This window comes from Oenanthe melanoleuca, chromosome 2, assembly GCF_029582105.1.
Source record: "Oenanthe melanoleuca isolate GR-GAL-2019-014 chromosome 2, OMel1.0, whole genome shotgun sequence".
Taxonomy (NCBI): Eukaryota; Metazoa; Chordata; class Aves; order Passeriformes; family Muscicapidae; genus Oenanthe; species Oenanthe melanoleuca.
Window position 1 is genome coordinate 89,733,887 of NC_079335.1, and position 25,976 is coordinate 89,759,862.

At 39.5% G+C, this 25,976-nt stretch overlaps 1 long non-coding RNA gene across 4 annotated transcripts in view; it reads left to right on the plus strand.

Annotated features, from left to right (window-relative positions):
- The window catches only part of LOC130250083 (uncharacterized), a 202,578-nt gene that overhangs the window by 157,137 nt on the left and 19,465 nt on the right, over window positions 1-25,976 (plus strand). For all 4 annotated transcript variants that reach the window (XR_008839896.1, XR_008839895.1, XR_008839897.1 and 1 more), the window contains exon 6: window positions 18,264-18,354. This is a non-coding gene — a long non-coding RNA (uncharacterized LOC130250083). The remainder of the gene's footprint in view (window positions 1-18,263; window positions 18,355-25,976) is intronic.

The following is a 25,976-nucleotide window of genomic DNA, read 5'->3' on the forward strand; positions in this document are numbered from 1 at the left end:
GCTGACCCAGGAGTGTGAGAAAACTCATTCATGTGCACACAATTCTGCCTGCTGTCAAAGCCTTTAGCCTACTTCCCAAAGAAAACAAGACTTTTTTTTTTTTTCTTTTATTTTTCTCTTCTCTCCTTTTTTTCTTTTTCTCCCTCTGCACCTCTTCTGCCTCATCCCTTCACCCAACAACCTTTGATTGTCTTGGCCATAGGAAGCTTGGGCAGAGTTGGAAGGGGAAGGCAGTAAAAATGTTATGAAATATGGGGCTGGCTAGAAAAGGAAGATAAATGAGTCCTTTCTGAGAGATGTGTGAGCCCACCAGGTCTGTGCTCCATCTGGCCTGAGAGGCTGGCTGAGCCTCTTGGGCACTGGCTCAGGCTTTGCCATAGCAAGGCTGACTCTGTGCCCAGCTGGAAGCTGGCTGATAGAGGGATGTGTGGAACCTTGTTGAAATGGTGTCACTGGGCTAAGGGCTGCTGGGACTTGTAATTGGCCATAAATGAGAGAAGCTTAGGTTTAATTACTGGCAGAAGTTTGCAGAAGAACTTGGAGCTATTCTTTCTGCCTGTAAAAATACATTTAGCCTACTTGGGAATGTACTGTTATAATTTTGATCATCTTGGCAATTAAAAAAAGGCATTTTATTTCCAACTAGATAAGCAGAAACTTATTTAAAATATTGAACTCTAAGCCTCTTCAAGGGATTGTTTATTTAAATAAACACATAGCAGCATCTCAAACTCCAAGAGGTTGGCTTTCTTTTTTTAATCTTCTAAGTAAGTGTTCTTTGCAGTTATGTCTTTCATCTCATGGGAACTGTCTACTCCTTGTTTTAATCCCAAAACATCATCAAAGTCAGTGGGAAAGAAGAGGAAAAAAATAGTGTCTGCAAACTCCAAAATAAGAGCTTGGTGTGTTGTGACTGAGCTGGGCAAAATCCTATCCTGGTAGTTTTAGACTTTGTATAGGGAATTTTCAGAGTTGGAACTTTTAACTGCATTGGTATATGGACATACAATTATTCTTTTCACCAAGGACTACAAACATGAAATGTGTGAGGAACATGTGGAGTGATGTTTAATGTTTTTTCTCCTTTGGAGTACAACAGTGTAGCTATTTAGGATGGGAGAAAATCTGAACTGCATAAACATGTCCTCAGTCTGTTTGGAAGAGAAAAATTGAGACTGTTGTCCTTCCACTCCCCCTGGAAAATCTTTTATCTTGATATTCTGTAATCTGAGTGAGCTTTCAAGGTCATCAAAGTAATTTTCTGAAACCTGTGGACTTAGTAGTCCTACAGATAATAACATCAGGCCCATTATCTCATACTCTTCAATTTTGTTTTGGCTTCCTGCAATTTACATCCCATTGTCCAGTGATATTTTCTGCTTTCTTTTTAAAGTAAAGTCAAATAACATTTCCTATGTTGGCTCTGGACTTAATAAAAATCAGACATGCAGCATTTGGGACTCTTAAAATAACACGTTTTAATACAAAGATGTGAGATATCTTTTGAAATCTGTGGTGGATGTTTATTTCCTGCTGGGCTTAATTTAGGAATCTAGTGCTAGCATTAAACCAAGGGGAAAAATGTTTGCTCTTTCATCTGTGTGCCACATCCCATCCAAAATCACAAACAGCTCCTTTAAATTTCTGATCTTTGTCCCCTGCTGGATGTGCATAATACACATGCCTGTCTGACATATGAGACAGCCAGAGCCTTAAGAAAAAAATAAAATTGCTAAGCTTATGCTTCTTGTCTTAGGCCTCATAATCATCTGTATTTTGGGAGAATGACAAGTTGCCAAATCTGTCTTGATTTAATAAGGCGAAGCCTTTCCTTTTTTTGAAGAAACATCTTTCTTACCAAATCAAAAGTCCTGATTTTATTGGAAAAACAAAACACAGGTAAAATTGCTTGGGAAATAAATACCTTCCCCATATCAGAGGATCATTTCCATTTTTTTAATACTGCCTTTGAATACAGAAGTAAATATTTTCAGGGGTATTACCTTAAAATTGCAATATTTACTCAGGTTAAACTTGATTGTGAATGTGTCTTTAACACCTGGCCATGTAGCTCTTCCAAATGCTCATTATGTAGAGCACAGAAGAACTTCTGGTTTTGTGCAAGTTGAAATGTAACTGTGGCTTCAGACATTCAACTGCTTGGATCACATCAAACAGCCAGGATCAGAGTTTAAAAAAAGTTTTCACTTTCTGTTCGATAAAAGTCTATCTTTGTTTGAAAAATCATCTTGGGCCCATTGTGCTATAACAGAGATTACACATGAAAAGCACATTTTAAAAGGAAGTTATTAAGTTGTAAAATGTTACATTGAAAAGCTGAATGTTAGAATCAATATTGGTCCTGTAATCTCAGTGGGTATGTTGTATGTAGGCATTATGATACAGGTTTTAATTATATGCTTGCATCTTTTCTCTCTGTAGTTTCTCTGCCTCATTTACATATACATCCCTTCTCACCTCTCCCTCCCCTCAAAGAGAAAGCACTCTTTAAACTGACTAGCTATTTGATGTTTTGTTTTCCCTTTATGCAGCATAAGAGCAAATTGCACTAACTGTATGCTGTTCCAGCCCTGATAGGAGGGCAAAATAATTAATTCCTTCCTGCAATTCTCTGTGGTACTTCACCAGCTGAGGAGCAGAGAGATCCACTACAGCCTAACACCAGCTTTTTAGTTGCAATTGCAAGGAAAGCCCTGCCAGCACAAACTTAGAGAATTAATCTATTGAAATTTTAGTTATTTTTACAAAGTGTCTGTGCACAGATTTAAATTTTCTACCAGGTAGAGAGAGCTGAGAAGATTCTGAATTTAAAAAAAAAAAAAAAATTTAATAAAAACAACCGGAAAGAAAAGGAATGTTCATAACTAACAGGCATGTTGCCACTTCCTGATCCCAAGCAAGTGTCTTCTAAGGCTTTCCAAAGGAAAGGCTACCAGGATTTTACAGTGTGTATTCTTCAATTCATTTGTTTGTGAAAACTAAAGTTTGTATTTACAGAAAAGGAAATCTCAGTCCAAGAAATTTAATTTGCTGGAAAATAGGTCTTTGGAAGTAAAAATATCTGACCCACTTGGTAATTGAGGGTGCTGTTTACCTAAAAGCATTAGTTTTGTAGAAGACTAAGAAAGTGTCCTAAAGTTTGATTTTCTTCAAAATGTTCTGTTGTTAGCATATTCAAAGTATTCTGCACATAGTGGGCAATGACCAGCTGTGCTATGCTGGTAGGAGTATGCTGGTCAGATATGCCTTGGGTCTGATCTGCTCTCTGTATTTCAGTTTCCTGTCTGCCTTATATAATCACATTTTACCTTTTTTTTTTTTTTTTTTTTTTTTAATGATGTTCAGTAATAGAAATAAACTAGAACTTAACCCAAGGCAGTGTGAGTGTTCATTTTTAAATTTAGACTGGTTATTCAGTGGTTTTCAAAGCTGGCTTTGTCAAAGGGGTAACATGATTTTTCAGGGTCTTTTCAAAGACCCTAAACTCTGGTAAACACTTCATATCAAAGGAAGCAACTAAGGTGTATTTATTTAAAGCACATATTTTGCTTTCTTGGACTTTATTTACCTTCCAAATCCTTGGTATTGACCTTAGGAAAAGTGATGAAGTTTGAAAGGAGGAGGTACAGCTGGATATAGCTATAGCAGGTATAGCTCCACCTGGATAAAAATTTGTTTTAACCATAATGTAGTCCAAAAAGTCTACTCAGTGTCCTTTTTTTTTTTTGCCCCATACTGGGCACATATTACACACGTGACTCAGAGGTCATGGTATGTCCCAGGTGCAAGACATTGATGTCTTTCTGCAGTCTCTTTGATCCATTATTTCCTTTACTGTACCAGAGAGAGGTCAGCTGTAGGAACGCACTGAGGTACAGAAGAAACTCAGTGATGATCTCAGTGATGTGATATCATTATATCTCCCACACTATTTTGCTGATATTATTTTGGTATACTATGGTCATAATTTATGTGAAGTTGTGGTTGGTCAAGTTGATATTAAATCTCATGTAGGCAGCATTTCTCTCATTTGGAGGCTGAGGTAGAAAGGTAAGGTAGGTAGAACCAGCTCTCTGTGTTCACAGTAAGCTGCCACAAAATTAAATTGTCCTGGTGGTGAGATGCCATTGGTATATTACCTCCAATAAGGTCTTTATTTCATCAGTTGTGTCATCATTTGTACAAAAATGAAAAAGAATGCCCAAGTGGTACACAGACCAACTCAAACCACAAAATTGAACTTTTTATCTTCAAAAACCCCAAAGCAGCTGCTCATAAAACAAACCATCCCACCATGCATTCTACTATTTTCTTTGTGAAATATTTGTCCAGTAAAAAACCTGCCCTTTCGATTGTCTTTATAGAAAGATATACCAGAGGGGAAAGTTCTAGGCTGGTGGTAAAACCTTCAGAAATTACAAATGGATTGAAGGCTTCTAAGGCCAATATTTTGTAAAAAGTTTGTACACTGAAGGCTGCTTCACTGACTTCCAGTGAGACAATATTTCTGAGCATGGTTCTGAAGAATACCCTTAAAAGCTAAAATGTGTTGTGAGTTTTTAAAATGCCACTGTGAATCTTTATGTGCTGTAATAGGGACAAATATTAGGCAGTGGGGACAAAGGAAGTCCTAGTTGGGTGTATTCCTATTCATAATTGGAACCCACAATGAATTCTTAGGTTCAGTTTCACAGATTTTTGTATTTTTGTCCTAGTAAGTTAGCTTTCTGTGCCATGGTGGTTGTTATGACATATCTTCTCTGTTCCAGGACTTCACTTCTCATTTGTTGGAGATTTCTTAGAGAACTCCAGAGAGAGCTGAGAACATACTTGACTCTGATACAGCAATATAGATAGAGCCAAATATGAGCAAAATGAAGATTGCAATGCTTATGCTTCTGTTTTTTACTGTGGTATTTATGTAGCACTTCAGATTATTGTGCTGGCATTTCAGATATTTCAGTTTCTCCTCACCACTGTTATCCTTAAAATTGTTTCTGTAGATATTGGGCCAGAAGAAGGAGATGCAATGGAGCTTTTTATGTGATAGCAGGGATTGTCCAGATTAGGTTTCTACAGAGAAGGTGTTCAGAACTTTCTTTACATGTGCAAGTACAGATCACATTCATCTCTTGTCTTTAATGAAGTTTTACAATCTGCAGAAATTGCCCTTGAAAATGTCTCTGATACTCTGGTTTGTGACATGCTGCTGGTTTTGGCAAGTTTTTGTCCACTTAAAAATAAATTTTTATTAATTTATTTTAAATTATTTTTATTATTTTATTACTAAATATAATTTTCATGAAAAATTTTTGAGAAATCTGAGTTCATGGCCAAATTTATGGGACTTCATGTTAAAATTCCAGATGCTTTGGACAGAATGTGCTGATAGAAGTAGGGGTGTCTGTGCTGGGTTTGTTATGTGCCTTCAATGATGTGACATTGGAGGACACACAGAAGTCCTACACATAGAAGTGCAGAATGATTGTTGTGAGCAAAGAAATTAAGTGTGTAAATTTCTGGGGCAACTTTAAATTCTGTGCATTGTCAAACTTTTGCTTTGAAAATACAGAGGTTGCATATTTTGACTGAATATTTTATAGATTATGGATAAAACATTAACATGGATGTTTTTGTTTTATTGCTGTAAATTTACCTTATATTGATTTCTAAAGCTTAACTTCTTTTTTTAGTTTTTTTTTTTTTTTGCCTTTTCATTAGAAAAATGGGGTTTAATAAAAAGAAAAGTTCGATTGCTACAAAAGAACAAATCAACTGACACATATTTTTGACCTAGCTATGTGAGAAGTATTTTAAAAATAGAAAATGAGTGAATCTGGCTGCAGCTTGTTGTCTAATGGATATGAGAGAGACTTTAGGTTCAGTGTCATTAAGCAGTTTCCATAAATGGGGATGTGGTTTGGAAGGGCTGTTTATAAATATGCAGATGTGCTTAAGCCCAATAACTGTCAAGCATTTGCATGTTAATGAAGTGCTCCTGCACTAAGCAGTGGACAGCCAGCTGGAGCTGTGGAGATAGGATTTATGCTGAGGATCTCAGGGAAACTGCAGAGCCATGTAAACAGAAGGTATGGCTCCTATTGACTGGCAGAGATCTTGTTCACTATTGACACTTATTTTCTTGTATTCTATCAGGTACACAGTAAAACCAAGTTCTTGCTCTCCCCAACCCTTCTGCTTTTTTTTTATTTTTCACTAAAGTAAATCAATTTTGAGGACAGAAATGAATACCCTTCTTTCTCAAATAGACAGCAGAACTCATAAGGGAATAATTACAAGTCTAATTCAGCTCTTTTAATGACATCAGCCCAGTGATTCTTGGTTTCAAAGTCCCGGATGAGTTCCTAAGCTTTTTAACTCTAAGCTGAAGCAGTGTGACTTTTAAATTTTGTTTTCACTGGAAGATCAAAGAAATGACTGCAGCATTAATTAACTGTGTGTATTTTGTTTGTGTAGCCCACTGAAGAAAGATTGTGTATTTAATAATGTTCATTTGCTGGGTGAGATAAGGAAAGGAGAGAAGGCTGGTGTGTTGAGCCTGTTGGAGGAATTGTCTGTAGGGCTGACAAAAAGCTTCTAGAAGTTGGTCATCCGTGTGAATATTTTCTAGAAGATTCTTCTGTCAGATCTAGTCTGATAATCCTGATATGAGCTCTGGATTGCAGATGGATTTCTTGGGGTGACTGTTTTATCTTGTGCAGATTTCAACCACATGAAGATTTTTTATTTTGTACAAAAGTGACAAATATATTGTTGGGAATGTAGAGGGGAATTACATGTTTATATATATATATATTATATATATATATTTAAATGTAATAGCATCCATAGCTTCCCCTTATGCAAGAATACAGTGGGGGAGTGCTGGGGCTGTTTGTATGATTGAAAACTGTGCTTCTTTGGTCAAGGCCAGCCATCCCTTATAACCATGCTTTGGCAGCTCACTATATTGTCCTTAAGCTTTTTCTGGAGGTAGATGCTTGCAGTGCATGCCTTGCTGCAGGTGTGGGACATCTCTGCTGGTCTCTATGATTTTTCAAAGACAAGAGAGAGCTGACACATCACAGCAGCAACCTCTTCTCTTGGCACCTTTGAGTGCAGCCCATCTCTGATGTCCTCACAGCTGCTGAGCTGCTGCTGTCCCAAAATGATGACTGCTTCTGCCAGACTGAGGTGTAGAGCCTGACTGAATGCACACTATCAGAAAGTGTCCTTGGATTTCTCTTAGTTTCCTTGTACTGTAGTGGAAGGGAACCTCCTTGCCAGTCACAGATGAAGATGGTGCTTCTTGGTCTGGCTTGCTCAGAAACAGGACAAGGAGTCATACAAAGCAGCAGCTGCTGATATTCTGCCAAGGAGGGAAAATGCTGGAGGGAACAGTGCCCCTTCTACAAATCCTTTCTGTAATGTGAGTGGATTGTTCCTTAATTAAAAGAAGCCGAGGCTCTTTGCCTGCTGGTTGGAGGCAGCACACCTGTGTGCCGGCTCCAGGGGGAGCTGGCTCTGGCTGCCTGCTGGATCTGCTCTGATCCTGCTGCTGAGGAACAGGTGTTGGATCAGCACATGGCGTGGGTGTGAGAGCAGTAACACACCAGTATTGATTTGCTGGCTACCAGAGCTGTTTCTGGGCTTGCAAGCTGCCTGCCTCCAGCCACACACCTCACTCACAGTGCCCTGCTCTGCTGCCTTGTCTTTGCTGCTGCAGAGCACAAGGAGTGTTTTAACACATGGCATGTGAGAAGGTGAGCCATGGAGAGCTTGTGTGGCCAGCCAGAGCTTAGCCCAGCCTATTTCTTCCACTGCCACCTGTGCTGAGACTTTGTGTTTGTTAGCTCTGCAAACTGAGGACAAGGACTGCTGTGGTGTCTGACTTCCTTCCTTCCTTCCTTCCTTCCTTCCTTCCTTCCTTCCTTCCTTCCTTCCTTCCTTCCTTCCTTCCTTCCTTCCTTCCTTCCTTCCTTCCTTCAAACCCCCATCTCTTCATATTAGTGCTTTGCAAAAGGTTAAATTCAGCTTGTCTCTGTTTGAGCAAAAGGGAGTGAAAAACCCCATCATGATAATAAAATTATGTTCTGTGTTATTTTAGATGTCAGTCTGAAAATCTGCTGATTTGGGATCGTGCTCAAGCATAAGTCTAGGCTTACAATAAAGTGGCAATTGTGCTTAAAAATTCTGACTTTACTGTTCCATGAATGCAGATTTAACTCTTATTACTATCTAGATAACACCAGAATAGTTGGTTTTGATCTTGCTACACAAGATGCTAATTGGCAACCCTTACTAGGTGGACTTTTATGTTTTTTCAAACCTACACTGTTTTTTGTTTTGTATATCCCTAGACACTTTTGCATTTTGTGGTCTAACTACATTTTGAATAGAAAGGAATTTTAACTTTCTTGGGTGAAGGGTTAAAATGGAATTTGCACCTGGAAAAGGGAATTTAATGCTATGCCAGTCAAGCAGCAGTAGGACTAAAACCCCAGAATGCCTGACAGCTGTCTGTCAGTGCCTGACTGCATTCTGCTGCCCTCACTGTCCTGTTAGGAAACCTTTCTAGGGCTCAGTGAGCTCCTGAGGGTTATGCTTGTTTGCAGAATCTTTCCTTCTGCCCTTCCTTCTCTTTCCTTTTCATTATTAAATTACTCATTAATTACTCCCTGGATTCTAAGGCTGTTAAGTACAGCTTATCAAACTTTGATTTTATGCCAGAGAAGCTTTTGGCTTCTTCACTTTGTCCAGCTTCAAATTGCTCCCATTGTCCAAACCTGCAGCTGGCTGTTGATGTGGTGTGGGAAAGCCCTGATGGAGCAACCTTTCCTTGAGAGCACAACACAGGAACAGCAGGTGCCAGGAGACCTCTGGGCTGTTTCCCCAAGCTGAAAGGGCTGTTTCTGCAGCTTGGGATCCCTCTGTGGGCTTGGTACCTGCTTGTGCTGCCCTCCAGCTTCTGCAACACTGTTTTATTGCAGCGTGCTACTGAAATTATCTCTTGCTGGTGGAACTTATTTCCTGTGGGGTTTTTTAAGGTTCCTAGGCACTGCTGAGACAGCCAGCAGATCCTTCTTGTACTGAAAATCTCCCTGAAATATTTGAGATCTTGTGATTGCTTCAGTTGCTTGCTTTACTTAAAAACCTCTGCTGTATGTCAAAACTAAAGAAATCTTTTTTTCTCCTCAACACAACTGATAGTTCCTGGCAATTGTGAGCACGACATAAACCCATTAAAAACCCCCAATTAGTTCTTAACCAATGTTTATACAATAGCCCAATACAAATTATGTTTAGACATTAGCATGAAACAAAACTGTGCTATTTTCTTTTTGACAAATCTGTGTATGCTATGGAAACCACAGGATTTGTGGGAGGAGGAGAATGCCTTGGAGAAGAATCCAGTGTTAAGTGGCTGTTGGTTACTGAGATGGTACACAAACCTCGGCGTCAGACTGGCTTGCTTTGTTGCTCCAGGAGTTGTGGGCTGCTGAATGTTTTTTTAAGGAACACTTCTCTCAGTTGCATGCTTGCCTGGAGGTGGTCTCCTCCACCACAAGCACCTTTTTCTTGCCAGTCATCCCTCCAGGCTCAGAGTGCTGGTTTAAGCCAAAGCAAGAAAACATATCCCCAGACCACAGCATGCTGCATCTTATCAGCAGTGGCCAGCAAACAAGCTCAAATCAGCCCTAATTTGTGAAAAGCTTACCAAGCTAGGACTAGGCTCCTCAGGAGACAAGCTGCCTGTTTCTCAGCAGCTGAAGTGATGAGATACACCAGGGGCTGCTGTCCTGGATCTATTGAAGGTGCTGATGCCCTGACACCCTTTGCAGACATCAGATGTATTTAGAACTTGGGACATGCCTCCATCCTGCTCTGTTTATCCTGAGCCTCCTGGAAACCATATGTCTGTGATTCACAGGGCATTGAGCCTGGGCTAATCAGCTATCTTGACAGGCAGGGTATATTTTATTGGGCTTAATGCAACCTTAATGTTGTGAAGTTTCCAGAATAATTTGTGTGGATATGCCCATGATCAGAGGAGCTTAAAGTGACTTGGAATTTGTCCCTGTCCAGTTCAGACTGCATGACCTTTCGAGTGACTGTGAAGCAATATCTCTTCCTTTTTCCTCTGTGCCCAAAAGGCCAATCCAGGACAAGGAGGTTTTGAAGGGACACGAGACAAACAGAGCCAAAGTAAACACCAGCAAGGAAAGAGGAGAGGAGAGGAAGAAACAGAAATAGCAGTGGAAATCTGTCAGGTACAGAGAAGGCCCTTTTTGACATACTCTATTTCTTATAACACTTAGCATACATTTAGTTAAACCACCAAAAAAAAAAAAAAAAAAAAAAAAAGCCATTCTGAGCCTGTGAGATGTTATGTTTTGCATTTACAGTATATTCCTGCTGGGAAGATTATATTCAGCATTTGAACTAAGGCAAACTGGCATTGTTTTGTAGAAACTGTGTATTTTAACAAAGGCATTTTTTAAACTCTGGGACATCTTACTACTTGTTCTCAACTAGGTTTATGTATTTGAAAAAATAGAGGAAAAAGGCAGTATGAGCATGCTGTGGGTGTGCTACAGAGCTGCCTAGATGACTGACCCTCCCTATTTGGCTGGCTACTTTCTGAGAGCATGTTGAACACATGCTCTGCTGCTGTTTGAAGGCCCCATGAGAGGAAGAAACTGATTGAAAGCTCTCAGTTATGCTGAAGTGGGTGGCCAAAGTGCTGGAATTAAACAGCTGCTATGAACCTGCTGAACTTTGTTGTTTATAAATTATTTTGCAAGCCATCTGGAACAAGATTGGTGCCACAGTTTACAAAAGCTGTAGCTGAGGTTTTCAGGTTGAGCAGCAAGTGTGAAATATTATTAAGTGATTATCAGATTTTAAAGGCTTTTCTGAGTGGCTTAAGGAGAGACTCTTAGGTTAGAGAGGTTTTAACTGAAACACATTGCTAGCTTTTCCTTCCTCATGGTGTGTTTATCTAAGTTACTTTTGGGTCTCCCATTAAGTTCTTAACAATTCCCAAGAATCCTACTGTGACAGAGTTGAGGAAAAATACCCATTAGATAAGAGGTTCATTTTCTTCATGAGTGGCAGGTTGTACTGCTGTCCCTGACAAAGAATTCCCCAGAAAACCTTCCTCATGTGTAGGGCTGATGTCAAATGTGAGATTGTTTATGTTTCAGGTGGAATGAAGCTGCTTAATACTTCTGTCCATTTCCCAAACCTTGCTGCAGAAACCCAGTGACTCCTGTAAGTGGGACAAGGCACAAGGACCATGCAACATGGCCAGGCTGTACCTGGCAGGCTCCCTCTGGCTTGGCTTGCTCTCTCTGTCCCCTTGGGAGTAGAACAGTGTCCATAGATGCCACTGTAGCTGAACAAATATGGGCTGGATGAGGAGACCAGCCCTTGGGAGACCTTTGGAAATCACACACTTTTGGAAGTGTGATCTTACTGTCTCCAGCTATGGCCTCCCCTGGATCTGTGAGACTGGGAATCTTTGAGCTTTCCAGCTTTCTGCTATTAAAAGGGGGGGTTTTGCCTCTTTTCTTAATTAATTTCTCTTTATAAATCTTAGGGCAAATGTGCTGTGAGAGTGACTCACACATTTACCCTGTGAGCAATGTACCTGAAATGGCTCAATGTGTGGGATGCTCAGCACGGGTGTAAATTGGGAAATGTCACAGGAAAGAGGCTGTAACCCACAAATCTCTGCTATTTCTGTGCTTTGTACACAGACCTGATGGTGTGCTGACACATGTACACGTGCTGGCACACAGCTTTTCAGTTCAAATGCATTGCTGCTCAAGCTCTTTCTGGAAGGTTGCTTCCAGTGAAGGTGGGGGGGAACTGAAAGTCTCATGGATATTGGTCAGGTAGGAAGCATGGATTGACAACTGGAACAGATACTAGGAACAAAAATTATACAGTAAGCTCACACAGTTGTTGTAGGAGCACCTTTCTCTTCTGTTAACTAGGTGGAAATCTTATGTGCTTGTTAATGTGAAGGAGGTGGCTATCACTGGAAAGCAGCAATGAAGAAGGTTTTCTGGTCAGTTGTTTTATAATGCTGAACAGGCAGCATGTTTTTGGCATTATGTACAGGGAATTAAATATAATTTGTCTTGCCTTGCACTGACCACTTGAAATGCAGTCTCAAAATATGATGCAGTTGCTTGTATTAATGTTATTTGTACTTTGTGTGTGTGACAACTTCAATATGGTCTTGTTGCAGCTTTAGTATATTAACAGCCTATGAAAGAGTTGCTAAAATATAGCTGCTTTTCAGACTTGAGTTTCTTCTTTCCTCTGAAAACTCCCATTTGTGTGCAGGGTTTTCTGTGATGCATGAGGTGCTAAGGAGAAGATGGGAACTTTAAACCCAGAACTGTTAAAGTCAGTGAAACCTGGGTTTCTGAGAACAGACACTGATTGACACATGAGTTCTGACTGCTATTTGATCCCCTCATAAATAACATAAACAGGGCATGTGTGTGTGCTTCTGCTTTCTAGCCTCTTTGGCTCTTTTTTCCCCAGATGAGTATAATTTTCAAGTGTTCAGTGCTGTGGAGCTCATTCTGCAGACTTCTGCTCCATTGGGACGCTTAGCAGGTCTCCCTTGAGCATACCCTGCTGCTTATTTTCACAAAATCTGTGGGAACTAACTGGCTTTGGGACTCTGAATCCTTTGTTAAATGTGTCTGAATTCAGTGAACAGGTTCAGAAATTGCTGAAAGCATGTGTGGGCTGACCACATGTGTCCATGTGTGCCCACAGGTAATGAAGAGTCACACTTTGAATGCTTAGGAACACGTGTACCAAGTACTGTGTATAATTTTTATTTTTTTTTTTTACTCTGTACAGCTGATGAAATTCCACCAGGTCTGAAAATTAAATCCCACTTTAAGAAATAATTGATTTGCTTTTTTTTTTTTTTTTTTTCCCCAGGCATGTTATATATTTATTTATTTTTCTTCTCTCTAATCCATCCCTATAAGTGGTATAAGAGAAATGCTGACACACTCCTGCCTCTGCTATCACCAGTGGGTGCAGCTCTAAAAGTATCTAATGATTTTAATGAATTTTGTGGCTGAAAGTTGGACACTGAAGCTTATTTAAAAGCATTCAACAGTGAAAAAAGAATAGGCCTTTATTGACATCTAGTCAAAAGTGAAGACTTAGATGTAATTATTTACAAATCAATTAATGGACCTTTCCTCTAACACCCTATCAGTCAAAGACTGGCTAAGAGCAGCAGAGAGCATTGATAAGAATACACCATGAAACAAAATCAATTGGTTTTTGTCATTCTGACAGAAGTGAGCTCTACACGTGGATTAACCCAGAATGCAGCAGGAAAATGTCCACAGGCTGGAAGATAACCTAATTTTGTAAAATCAAGGTTGTCATAAGAATCTTTCATAATTGATGGTGAGATTAGGATTTATCTAGCAGCCTGGTGGTAAAAATCAAAACCGCTCCTGGTGCAGCATTGCAAACACTTCAAAGCTTGGTTGGCTTCCTCAGATCTGGAATCTGTCCTTAATGTCAGCTAATTTAAAGAAAGGAGATACAGGGCCTGAGCTTTGAGATCATACTTTTATGAATGAGGTCATATGTTTATGGTTGTAGTTGGCAGCTACAGTATGCAGTCCTTAGGAAGTATTGGTGCATGTGGATTTCTGATGCTGTAGGACAGCTGCCAATATTTTTTCTATTACCTTTCTGAAAGTTTTTTATTTTTTAATTCATATGTTCTTGTGTACAAAATCTTTTGTTCATATTTTGTGTCTGGATATGAAATAGTGATGGTATTTGGGTCATAATCCTGGCTCTAGTATGATTCTGCAAAACAACAACAACAAACCCTCAAAATATTTCCTCAAAGTGGTATTTGAAAAAAGTCTGAAATATTTTTGCAATTATCAGAAGAGCACTAAGACAGTATTGGGGTGATTTAATTAAATTACAGAAGACTATCAGTTTTAGCAAATATTAGCTCTTTGTGTGATCACACAATGTGAAATTCTCAAGAAATTTTCAGTCTTGTATCTAGATTTCTTTGGTTTGCATTCAGCTATGTAAGAGCAGTGCTCTGATTTCTGCCTCCAGCTGTGCAATACATATTTTACAGCCTTATGATTAGCATAACTTTATTCCTCTCAAGCATTCCTCCATCAGCTTCTTCTCCCCACAGTGGGCCTTCCCCAAGCTGCTTTTGGGAAATCCAAAAGGGAAAGACACCTCTATGCACATGCTGCCCCTTCTCTCTGTCCCTCCAACATGTTTGTTGTTCCTAGCTGTAATGTGTTTTTCTGCATTTCTGCAGGTTATTCTGCAAACCTTCCAAGCAGTGTAGCAGTAGCACTTCTTGTTTGTTCAATTCAATTTTTAGCCTAAGACAATTCTGAAGATTGCACCTCCTCTGAGACTTAATGCAACAACTCTTCCTCACCAGGCAGTGCAAAAAGGCACTGGTGAGTACAAGGGCAGGAATACCTGAGCATCATTTAAATAAACAGCAGGCCAAGCCTTAAAGCAAAATACAAACAAAATATATTAATCAGAATGATTTATCAGTAATGTTTTGTGACCAAGACCAAAGGTCAGCACAGCAACCTTTCAGTAATGCATAGTGCAGTCATGCAAAAGACCTGGTTTCTGTTCCCAGGCTTGGTCTGAACAAACTTGTGAGGTTTGTTTAATCTCTGCTGGGAGAAAGCTTTGCATTGCTCATTGATTTCAGGGGTGACTGTACAGATGGAAGTATGTGCCCTTTTCGTCCTGAAATGGGATGATGATGCTTGAGAGAACAAGTTTTTAGGGACTTTCAAGTGCTAGAAATATGCAATGAATGTTAGAAAGAAAGATATGAAGCTCTAGGTTTTAAAACAGTTAGACATTGTACACCCTTGAGAAGGTAAAAGTGTGTGTAGTGGGTCTGACAACTCTGTGCTGAACATACAGGATTCCCAAAGAATCCTGCAGTGCTCAGGGCTGCTTGGTACCTATAGAGATGCTTGAGTTTCCAAGCTGCTAAAAAGAAAAGGATTTTCAGTTAAAGTAATAAATACATTAAAAGAAGAAAAGTTATGGGAGCTGTTGTTGCCCTGGTAACCATAGCTCTGATATTAATTAGCATGGCAGTTGTTTTTAGCTGATGATCTCTTAGTGTTTCCCTCTGGTTACTGTTTGCACTAGTAATTTAAAAATTCTATAATCTTTGTTTCTTCTTTATTTCATATTTATATATATTTGACAGTTTTGTCCCTACCCTCTCTGTGTTGTTCAAAGACAGCCTTTTTCCCTTTTTTTCCACACATGTTCATCTCTCCTCAAGAAGGGCAGAGTGAAAGGGGCAGAGGAAGAATCACTGAACTGAAGTTGACACCCTGGAATAAATCCTTTCCAAAAAATAATAAATAATTGTCTTGTCTGCAAGACATAGAACTCCTCATTTAAACTTATACTTCTTATGCATCAAAATCACACAATGATGTAGACAAGTAGTAACATGAGAAAAATAAAATTATTTGTTTCCAGCTCGTTTGACGCAAACTATTTTTTTCAATATCAAAAAAATTCTATGTATGGTTTCTGACATATGTCATAACCTTGACACTGGTTTAGAAGCATGCTAGGGGTTGGGAGATGCTTTCTGTTCTTTCTCCTTAGGAGTTGGCTCGTGGTCATGACATACCCACTTAAAAGCTTCTCCCAGTGTTTTCTGGGCAAGCACCAATTGTCTTACGGGAAAATTTGACTTTGGGTGAAAAGAAGGTGAGGGGAGGAAAAGGAGATGAAAGTACAAAATTAGCTTCAAATCACTGCCTGCCACCATCTTAAACTATATTTTTTTTTACTTATCTTTGGAAGAAGAACAGTTGGATACAGCACAGGATCAGTAATTTGCAGTGACTGTTTTCTATAGTAGAATTTTCCTTGGAGGTATACACATTCTATGTGATTTACTTCTTGAAGCTTAAAAACATGTTCTTCTTCAAATACATAATTCTCTTTTGCCTGTTGCTTCATGGTAAATATTGTGGAAAAAAATTCCTTGTGCCAGTGTGAAAAAGTTCTTTTGAAGTATGTTTTCAAGTTCTTTCTACTTATATACTATTTCTCTGTTTTCTGTGATTTCCAAAATACAAATTAGGGGAAAGATGGTCTCACTGGGTACTTTAGAAATTAGATGTAGCTCTTATTTCTTTTGTGACAAAGGAAGGTCAGATTATCTAGCACCCTGTCTGCTTGCATCCTGAAAACCTCCAGCAATGTGGATTCTATCATGTCCCCGGAGAGGCTGTGCCTGTGAATAATTCTTCTTGCTGTAAAAAGCTAATTTCTTACATCTAGGTGAAAAACACTGGTAGAGGGTGTTGAAATTGTGTTTTGAGAAGAGGGGATTGTGAGAGCTTTGTAAGTGTAACAGAGATGGAAAGGAATTCCAGTGGAAGTAGATAAATATGTTTGAGTGAAGTTTTATCAAGGGCTTTTTGTTTTGTTTTGTTTTGGGTTTCTTTTTTTTGTGAAAATAAAAAATCTGAAGAACAATTCTAAATCTACATTTGTTGTTTAAGAAATTGTTGGACTTGGCTTCACTCAATGTGAAATTAATCCTTAAGCTTTCAACCCCCCCAAAGTAATACATAGTTTGACATCAAAAATATGTGTATATGGGGCATGTTTTGATTTACCTTAAATCTGTATCCTTCTCATGCATCAAGCTAAGCAGTCTAATAATATCACAGCACATCATGACAGCATCAAACCCAGATGACCAGATGGTTCTCTGTGACTCAAAGAAGTACAGTTGTCATCTGCAGGAGAACAGTCTTCTTTGGTATTCATTATTTTCCCTGGCATTTCACCCGAATTACTAAGAGAGTGTAAAACTTCCAAACAAACTCTAAAAGGCTTCTATGCCAGTAACCACACTATTCTATATTTGAGCACCTAATTAAAATATTTTGGTATCCAAATTTGCAGATGATGTCAACATTTGGGGGGATTGGACAAGATGATCTCTTTCAAGGGACAAGAGGTCGCTTTCAACCCTAACAACTCTGTGACTTTAATTTGTGTTTATTGCTGATGCAAAGGATACAGAATGTCTGGGTACTGGGAATCCAGACACTGGTATTGATCACTTTAATTTGTTGTTCATGCAGCAGGCCACCTTTGACAGGCTTCTAGTTTTGTAGATTAGGACCTGTGCCTTCTCAAACCCCTTGGTTTGTCAAAAGTCTTTAGACTTTTGTAACTAATGGTAATTCACATTGCACTCTCTGGAGATCCAGCATCTTACTTTAACAGCCCAGGGAAGAAATATCACTGGCAGCAGGTCAGAAAATCAAAATATAAACTTGCAGCTTAAATACCATACAAGTACCAACTGGTATTGGGTGATGGTAGCACCTTATCTTTTCTAATAAATGAAGCAAGGAGGATAAAAATGAACTATTAGACAGATTAAAAATAAAAGAGACTCACATGATTAAGCATAGCTAGTGATTTATGAAATCTCTGTGAAATTCTGTTTAACATCTCAACATCCACTTATGAATCTTCAAAACTTCAACACAAAAGAAACCCACTTTTTTTCCCCTATCAAAAAGTTCTCTATTCATGTGTGCATTCTATACAATGTTGCTGTTAATGACAGAAAAATTGTTTTCTTTACCTGAAATCCATTTGGATAATGTTGACTCTAGATCTTAGCTTCATCTTGACTGCTCAGCTCTGTTCAGTAAGAGAGATATTAATACAGATGTGGGAGATGGGAGCGGAGCACAAGTTTCTGAAAAAAAAAAGAACAAAAATACTGTGTGAGGAAAACCAAAAAGAATAGAAACTGAAGACAAAGTATGAAGTAAACAGGGAGTATGGAAAAGTGAAGGAATAAAGGAAAGGTTAAGAATTAACTTGAAAAGTTCTGGTAAAATATACCACAGACTGCCTGTCATTTGGGGTCAGAGGAATGTTTCAGTAGCTTAAAGGTGGACTGATAGGCAATCTTATGAACTATGATAACTCAAAAAGTGGCATTGAATGAAGAAAGTTAGAAAAGATATTAATCTTTGAGTTAAGGAAAATGTTACAAGCTTAAAACACCTTAAGGATTACAGATCCTCAAACTTGCTGAGATGTATATAAACTTCACAGGGTTTGTATAGCAATCCTAATAGTTTATTTATTTTTGGCTTAAACTTTAGGGAGTAACCTCATGAAGCAAGGACAGTGTGCTCTTATTGCTGCTCATCATAGCCTTGCAGGGGGGAAAGGAGTCTGGCAGACCTCTGTGTGGTAAGTGCAGTGGTGGTATTTGCTATGTGGGATAATTCCATTTTGTTGCACTGTCAAAATGTAAAAAGGCAAATGTGACAAAGTTGATCTACAACTGTGCAATGTGTTTTCACCCCACGGGACTGATGAGAACAGGTGGGAGGATGTGAATGTTAAAATAACAGGAGGAGAGGAGCCAGCTCAGTTCTAGTGCCCACAACTGTGGCTGTGGCTGTAAAAACAAATTAGTGTGGGGTGAGTTCATTACAAATTCAGTGTTGGTTACTGCCTCAGTCCATGTTTTTGACCTATGGTTGGTCTGAAGTAGTGCAAGGTGGTTCCCATGTGCCAGAAGTGCCTATCAGGGAAATTCCCAAGAGCACCTGCTGGCCTGCCTTGTGCATGTGCCCTTAGCATGGCAGAGAGAAAAATCAGCCTGGCATTTGAATATTGTGAATCAATTGAATGGGCAGACATGTTTCAAATTATGTTTTACAACACAGCTCTGCTTTTTTTTTTTTTAAATTGTGCACAGACACTAAATTTCAAACACAAAATAGGCAATAAGGCTGGTTGGTGTATATTTGTCTGTCAAAAACTGGTTAAGCTAGCTTTGGTCTCTCTCTTATTTTGTGCCCAGAAGTAACTTTGTAGACATAAATTAAAGCATGCAAATACCTGTTTGATCTGACACTGCAGTAGGCAATTAGGTATCTTTGGAAAAAATAGTCTGTAACTATTTCCTGGAGGAGAGGAATGAAAGAGAGAGGGGTTTAGAAAGTAAGCAGTTTTATATTATACTGGCAAGCCATTTTAGGCTCAATCTCTGCATCCATAAAATTGATTCACGTTGCAAACTCGACCTGCACTGGGTTCATGATCAGAAGATCTCTTGTTTTATCCCTGGACAAGTAGATCATGTTGCCTCACGACTTTCAGAGTTTTTTGTCCTTTCTGACAGTTTACCTTGGGATTCCTAGGGATGAATAAAGAAACCGCTGCTAGTGTGATCTTGTTACCTAAAGAGAATTGAAAGGTCTTAAATACAATCATTGTAAGTTTTTGACAAATGTCATTATTTAAATATAAAGGCACGAAGGAATACATTTTCAAAGCATTGCCTGGAGGATTGGCAATATTTCTTTCTTTGTAGTGAGAAGAGTAGTACATTTTAGACTTTGTCCTGTGTTTGAAAGAGCTCAGTAGGTGAGATCTGAGGGCCTTTGACTTTAGAAAACTTTGTTTTGGGAGGTCCAGGTTGAACTTTAAAAGCTGTGTATAGCCCTCAAAGCCTGGCCTGCATATTCAGTTTCCCTGTCATTTCAAGGTGAGAAGAACATTTTTTTGCTTGCAGGCTTTTCATTAATGTTGAAGAGAAATCACGAGAACAATCAGCTCTCATGATGGTTTGAATTTCTTTGGTAACAATTCACGTAAATAGGTATGCATATGCAAGCTAGACATAGCTTTAGGGCTGCTGTTAAACTGTCAGTGTATATGCCAGTTGCATTAAAATTGGACAGCTCTGACTTATGTGCAGCACTGTTAGTTGTAGGAGTGGCATTTAGAAATACTACTTTTTCTGGAAGTTAAGTGGGTTGACTGTGAGCTGGGGAGGGGTTGTGGAAGTTGTAGAAAACCAAAACTCTTTATTTCTTACAAACTCTTTTCAGCTCAGGATTGCTCTTATATTAATATCCAAATAACTAAGCAATAACTTTTAGGAGTTGTGTTAATCTCTCTTTGAAACAGGTGTGCTGTGCAAGTCTTTCAAATTATTAGAATCACAAACTTGCTTGGTTTGGAAGGCCCCTTAAAGATCATCCTGACTCTCCTGTCTTGAGCAGGGGCACATTTCACTAGATCAGGTTGCTCAAAGTACCTTCCAATCTGTCCTGGAACACTTCCATGGATGGGGCACCCACAGCTTCTTTGGGCAACCTGTGCCAGTGCCTCACTACTCTCTGAGTAAAGAAGTTCTTCCTAATATCTAATCAAAACCTATTCTCTGCATCAGTGAGCTCTCTTGGTGCCCTTGACTGATTAGCAGTGATGCTTGCTACTGTCTCTTCTAATTTGGTTTAAAGCAGAGCTATGGAATGCAGGTCCTCTCTATTTGAAATACAGAAATAAGCTGAGCCCCATTTACCTGAACATGGGGAACCACAGTAAAGTAGAGAATATTTCTTCACCCAACACACTGAGAGATACTTGTTAACTTAAACGGATCAAGGGCTTCCCATGTGAACACAGTGCACACAGAGCAAGGAGAAGCTGCTCTTGGAATGAGGCAGTGAAAAATTGTGCTGATTGCACAAAATACATTTGTTCAAGCAGCAGTCTGTCCCTGTTTACCATGGTGATCTTTATGGTAAAGGTGTAAGTTTAATAGAATTTTAAGAAAATTTCCTGCTCATATTTATGCATTTAAGCTGTTTTAAGGTAGTGCATGTGGAATTACATGGGCCAGTAATAAGCACCTAAAACCTAATCTGGGGATGGGAAACAGACCCAACAGAGCAGGCTGAGAAGGAACTGGAGAGTCAGGATTGTTCTTTGATGGTTCTTAAAAGGTGTGGATAGGAGGACTTTTAGAAAATATGAGTTTTGAAAGGTGCTTTAACAGTGCTTTCAAATGCATAAGGTCTTTGTACTTACCTACTGGAAATCTGTGGTAGAGAGAATCAGGGTAAAAGAGGTGTTGAAGTCCTTGGGAATAAACAAATAAAAGGCTGTCTAGGTGAACGTTGTCCTGTGTTTAAATCAGAGGTTGTTTATTGCGAGGTTGTATCCTCAAAGCAGCTGTTCACAATAGCTTGTTGTACCAGTTCTACAGGATTCTCTGAAAGAAAAATCAAGATAGGAAGCTTGCTGTTTGCTTGCCAAAGTTTGTTTCACACAAGAGTCCTGCATCTTTGCACCCTGTTCTGGGAGACTTTTGCTTTGAGAAGGAGTTCAATTTTTCTCTCTTGATCAGTAATACATCCCATTCAAGCTCATAATAAAGGGGAAAGATATCTTTTTTTCCATTTTTATTTTCCTTTCAGGTGCTGTGAGTTAGGGGGAAGGGAAAAATGCTAGAAATTAGAGATGTTAAGAGCAGGCTTTAGAGCAGGTTTAGCTATAAGCATTCTTATACACTCATGCATCTCTATTCTTTTATTAGCAGCCCTCCATGAAACATGGAGATTAGCACTAGTCATGTGGAAGTGTTTAAAAATTCAAGCAGTGACAATAGGAAGTGTCAGACAGTAATGGAATAAGTATGACAAAATTACAAAGACAGCAGCTATTCATTAATAAATTAGAACCTCATAGGATTTTTTAAAACTGAAGGTGTCTAACTTGGAAATGATATTTTCCTGGCTGCAACTTTATAATTTCCCTTTCACCCGGTTTGGTGGGAAAAAAGTAATCCCTTTTTAATCATAGACCAGATCATGTGTTAATACTCCCCACTGCACTTTCAGAAGTAAATTTAGTATGAAGAACTGCAGGCACAGCCACTTCCAAGGGACAGGTGGGGACCTGTGATGAGTAACCCTGGAGAGGGAGGGGTGAAGATGGGGTGAGGAAAAGAAGGGGTGTAGAGTAAGCCTGGCTCACAGTGCCTTTCTCATGCCAAAAACAGTAGTGTCACTCTTGGGGTAGCCAAAACATGATGTAAGAAGGGATGTGTCAGGGCTGGGTAACTTTGGTGGTGTTTCCAGGAGGTTTGGGGTGGCGTTTCCTTGATGCACCTCAGTGCACAGGGCTCTGCATGGGATTCCCCAGCACGGGGCTGTGACTCAGGGCTTGGCAGGGGACAGGCTGGCCTCCCCCTCCTTCTCAGGCCACTGCACACAGAACACCACCCACATCTCTGCCTTCATGCTTTCCATTTAAAAGCACTCAGGGCCACCCAGTGCTTTAGTGAGCAGCTGGTGGTGGGTCTCACACTGGCCAGAGTGCAGCATGTTCTCAGTTACCCACATTAAATATGGGTGGCCACGGGTCTCCTGGGGAAGGGCTTCCTTGCTATCTGGAGGTGGCACCTATTGTCTGCTCTCTGAGCTTTGCTGCTTGAAATGCTTTTCTTCTGCCTCCTCTGTCTGCAGAATTGCGTGTGTTCAATGGTCTGGAGAAACCTCACTTGGGAGAAAACCTTTTGAATCTGCTGCTCTGGTATAGAGGGACCAGTATAATGAGAAACACTTCTCTGTAAAAAGATTTTATTAAATAAGGTCCCTTGTTCCTTTCTCCATTCCCTGCCCCTTTTGTTCCTTTCTCTTTCCCAGCTGAGGACTATAAGTGACTCTTGGATGTAATATATATTTTCTGATCAGCCCTCTGAAGGCTAAGTCCCCTGTTCTTCCATACAAGAATGCCATTTCTTATTAATTTTTTTTATGAACTGAGCTTATTAACCTGCCTTTCACTTTGTGTAAACTGTGATTAAAATGTATGAAGAATTTGACTTTCTGTGTGCCCTTCTGGGTCTGTTGTGGGGTCTGCCTTGGCAGTATGTATCAAGAACATTGAAACATTGATTTTTATTTTTTTAAAGAAAGACTCAGGCCTTTCCTTACAAGGGGGCAATTTCACAGGGGGCAATCAGAGCCTTTGAATGATGACCCCAGGAATGCCTTCTACCCTGGGAAAGATTTGTGCACTCATGGCAGCTACCTGTGGTGGGAAATGCAAAGAATAAGTTCAGATCACAGTCAGCTCTAGCAAAGTCCTTACATTCCTGGTCTCCAAAGAGCTATTTTATGGTTTTAATTTTTCTTTTCCTCCTGAATGGGAAAATTGGTGAACAAGTGAGAGGGAAGTGACATCCTTTCTGCCCCTAGCTGAAACATTACTAGGGTAAAGTGTAACCCCTGAAGACAAATGTGATGGGAGCCCAGGTAGGCTGCTGGAGTTTAGAAATCTGAGGTACCCAACTTGCAAAGGATAATTCACCAGCAGTATTTGCAGGAGGCATTACTTATGTGGCATGTTTGGTTTTGGTTTGGGTTTTTTATGTTTGTTTTGTAGTTTTTTTGTTTGTTTGGGGTTGTTTTGCAGTTGTTTTCCTAATTTATTTTTAAATTTCAAGCTATCTTTCAGTTATGATATGATCAGCTATGACTCAGCTTTTATTTTCACGGTACTAATTTTCTGTGAAGCAAAATACTGAAAGCAGGATCTGTGTGTATTATTTTGCTGAATCCTCCTCAATGCAAATGAAGAGTTGAGGGAATTATTTTAAACACCACAGTTTTTATGCAAGCTTGATTGTTGATAGCTGTGATTGTGATACAGACAGATCAAAAGATGACAATTTTCACTCTTTTAATTTAGTTATTAAGGGGAATGGTTGAGGTTCCACCTTTTTTGTTTTTGTTGACCTATCTGATTGTCTCTGCTTCTTCCTCTTTACGCTGCATTGCCCAGAGTCTGCTTTTTGCAACCCAGAATTCCTATACTGAAAGGTCAGGCTTGGTGTATTTGCCATTGTAATCTCCCTATTTCCCTGCTTTTAATCTCCCCATCCTTAAGGTTTTAAAAGCAAGAGTGATGTTTTGCTGATGAGGGAGTGGAAAAGGAGACATATATGATATATAGCCTCCAGAGTGGCCTGTCCAAAGATGCAAAGTGTGAATCAGTTCACTTAGGGGGTCAGAGTTAGAGGAGAGCTGAGTGGGTGCTGATTTCTCATCAGCATCCTTTGGTCTTTGCTCCACTCCATGGCTGAGGGTATGCAAAGTTTACAGGGAGATGTCTGCCTTTCCCACAGCGCACAGAACATGGCCTTTCCTAGTGCCTGTGTCTTCCCAGATGTAGCCAAACCCAGTCTGGTGAGCAGCTCTGGAGCTGTGTCTTTGCACTCAAATAGCTTCTGCTGTGTGCCTTAATTAATTAAATCATATAATGTGTGCTGGGGAACCTCCTCCCCTTCCTTTGGATAGCGGCTTGCTCAGCTGATTTCTCATTTAAAGGCCCCAGTAAGACTGATTCTTTTGATGCTATTCTCTTCCTTTCCCTTGTGCAGGGCAAGCCAGCTTCATTATAAAGGCAGCATAGCCAGGCAATTTCTTAGCTGTGGGTAAATAGCAGGACCTTTGAGCCGAGCCATTCCAGATGACCTAGGATGAATTGGGCTGCATTCCTAGCAAGGGCACCCCTTTTCCTAGGCAGAAGAAAAGCTGCCTCTTAAGCACTCCCACTTATAACTTGGGGGCAGATGTTTTGCAGCGTTGGTTTTTTGCTGTGCTGAAAATATAGCATAAGGTTAGCAAAATATTTAAACTGTAGCATAGTCACAGGCTGAGTGCTCAGGGTTTACTTAAGGGAGGACAGTGCTATTTATGGAAGGCATGTGGTTTACTTCCTCCCCCCTGAAGTGGGAATGTTTCTCTGGGGTTTGGCATGCTCCTCTATGTGAAAGAAGGAGACCCAAGATTTTTGGGAACTTTCAATATATTCGTGTCCACTTTCTCACGCCAGGTGTAAGAACTTTCTGATTGTTTTGTGTATTCATATTTTACCTGCTAGGTTTTCAGCAGTATTTTTAATCTTTTACAGTCAAACAGTCCAATTTTCTCCCCTTTATAGTAGCTGTACGTTGATAATCTGAATTAAGTGCAAATTATGGGAAGCGATTAGGAGCAAAATGAATAAAAGACATTACAGCTCTTGCAAATGCTTCATTATACTAAATTGCCAATTTTAAAATTCATTTCACCGAGTTTAAAGTGAAATGTTTAAAGGAAATGTGGATAGCTGGAAAGGTTGCCATGCTTCTTAAAAAAAGATTATATGATAATATGAGATACTTGGTTGTCATTGTGTCAATTATGGCTCGTCAGGCAACATTAGTCTTTGATGTCTGGCATTTGTGGAAGACAGTTACATGAGAGAGCTAAAAAGCCCAGGAAAGTATGTTTGTTACTTGGCAAGGTTGATTAAGATATTCAGCTCTGAAAAAACGTCTTTACAGTCCAATATTGTCAAGGCAGGAAAATATTTTTATTACTTGAGAAAATGGATCAATTCATTTCCTAATCCTAGGAAATGATTGATCCAGCAATGGCCAGCCCAAAAATGGGGTTTTGAGAATTACAACTTGATGTACCCTGAATTTCGGAACCTGTGCTTTTCTCCAAGGGATGTCTCAAGCCCCTTGACAGGAGTGAGGCAGGAAGGTGGTGGAGCTGAAGGATGTTCTGTGCAATGTGGGTTTTCTGCCCTTCCATGAGCTTAGGAAATAATTAGTTATCAAATGCTACATCCATGCTGGAGGTTTGAAACCCTTAGATTTTTGTTCAAACCATTAAGCTCTTTGACCTAATGAAAATCACTTTCTTTTAAAATGGAAAACGTTAAACCAAACAATAACTATTTTTTTCCCATAATGACTTTTTTGATCCAAGAGCTTTCAGAGTGCTTAGCCTTGCAACTTCAGCTTTATTTATTTATTTATTTATTTTTAATTGCTTTACAAAATCACAGGATGTTTCTGTGGTGAGCATACATCTGTACTGGCTTTCGCTGAGCTTTGGAAATAGGTCAGGAATTAAAGCTCCGGCTTTGTGGTTCTGAGGAAAGCCCTTAAGAAACTCTCTCAGACATAAGAGGGTAAGGAGGGGTCACTGGAAGTGCTGTTTGACCATGTATAG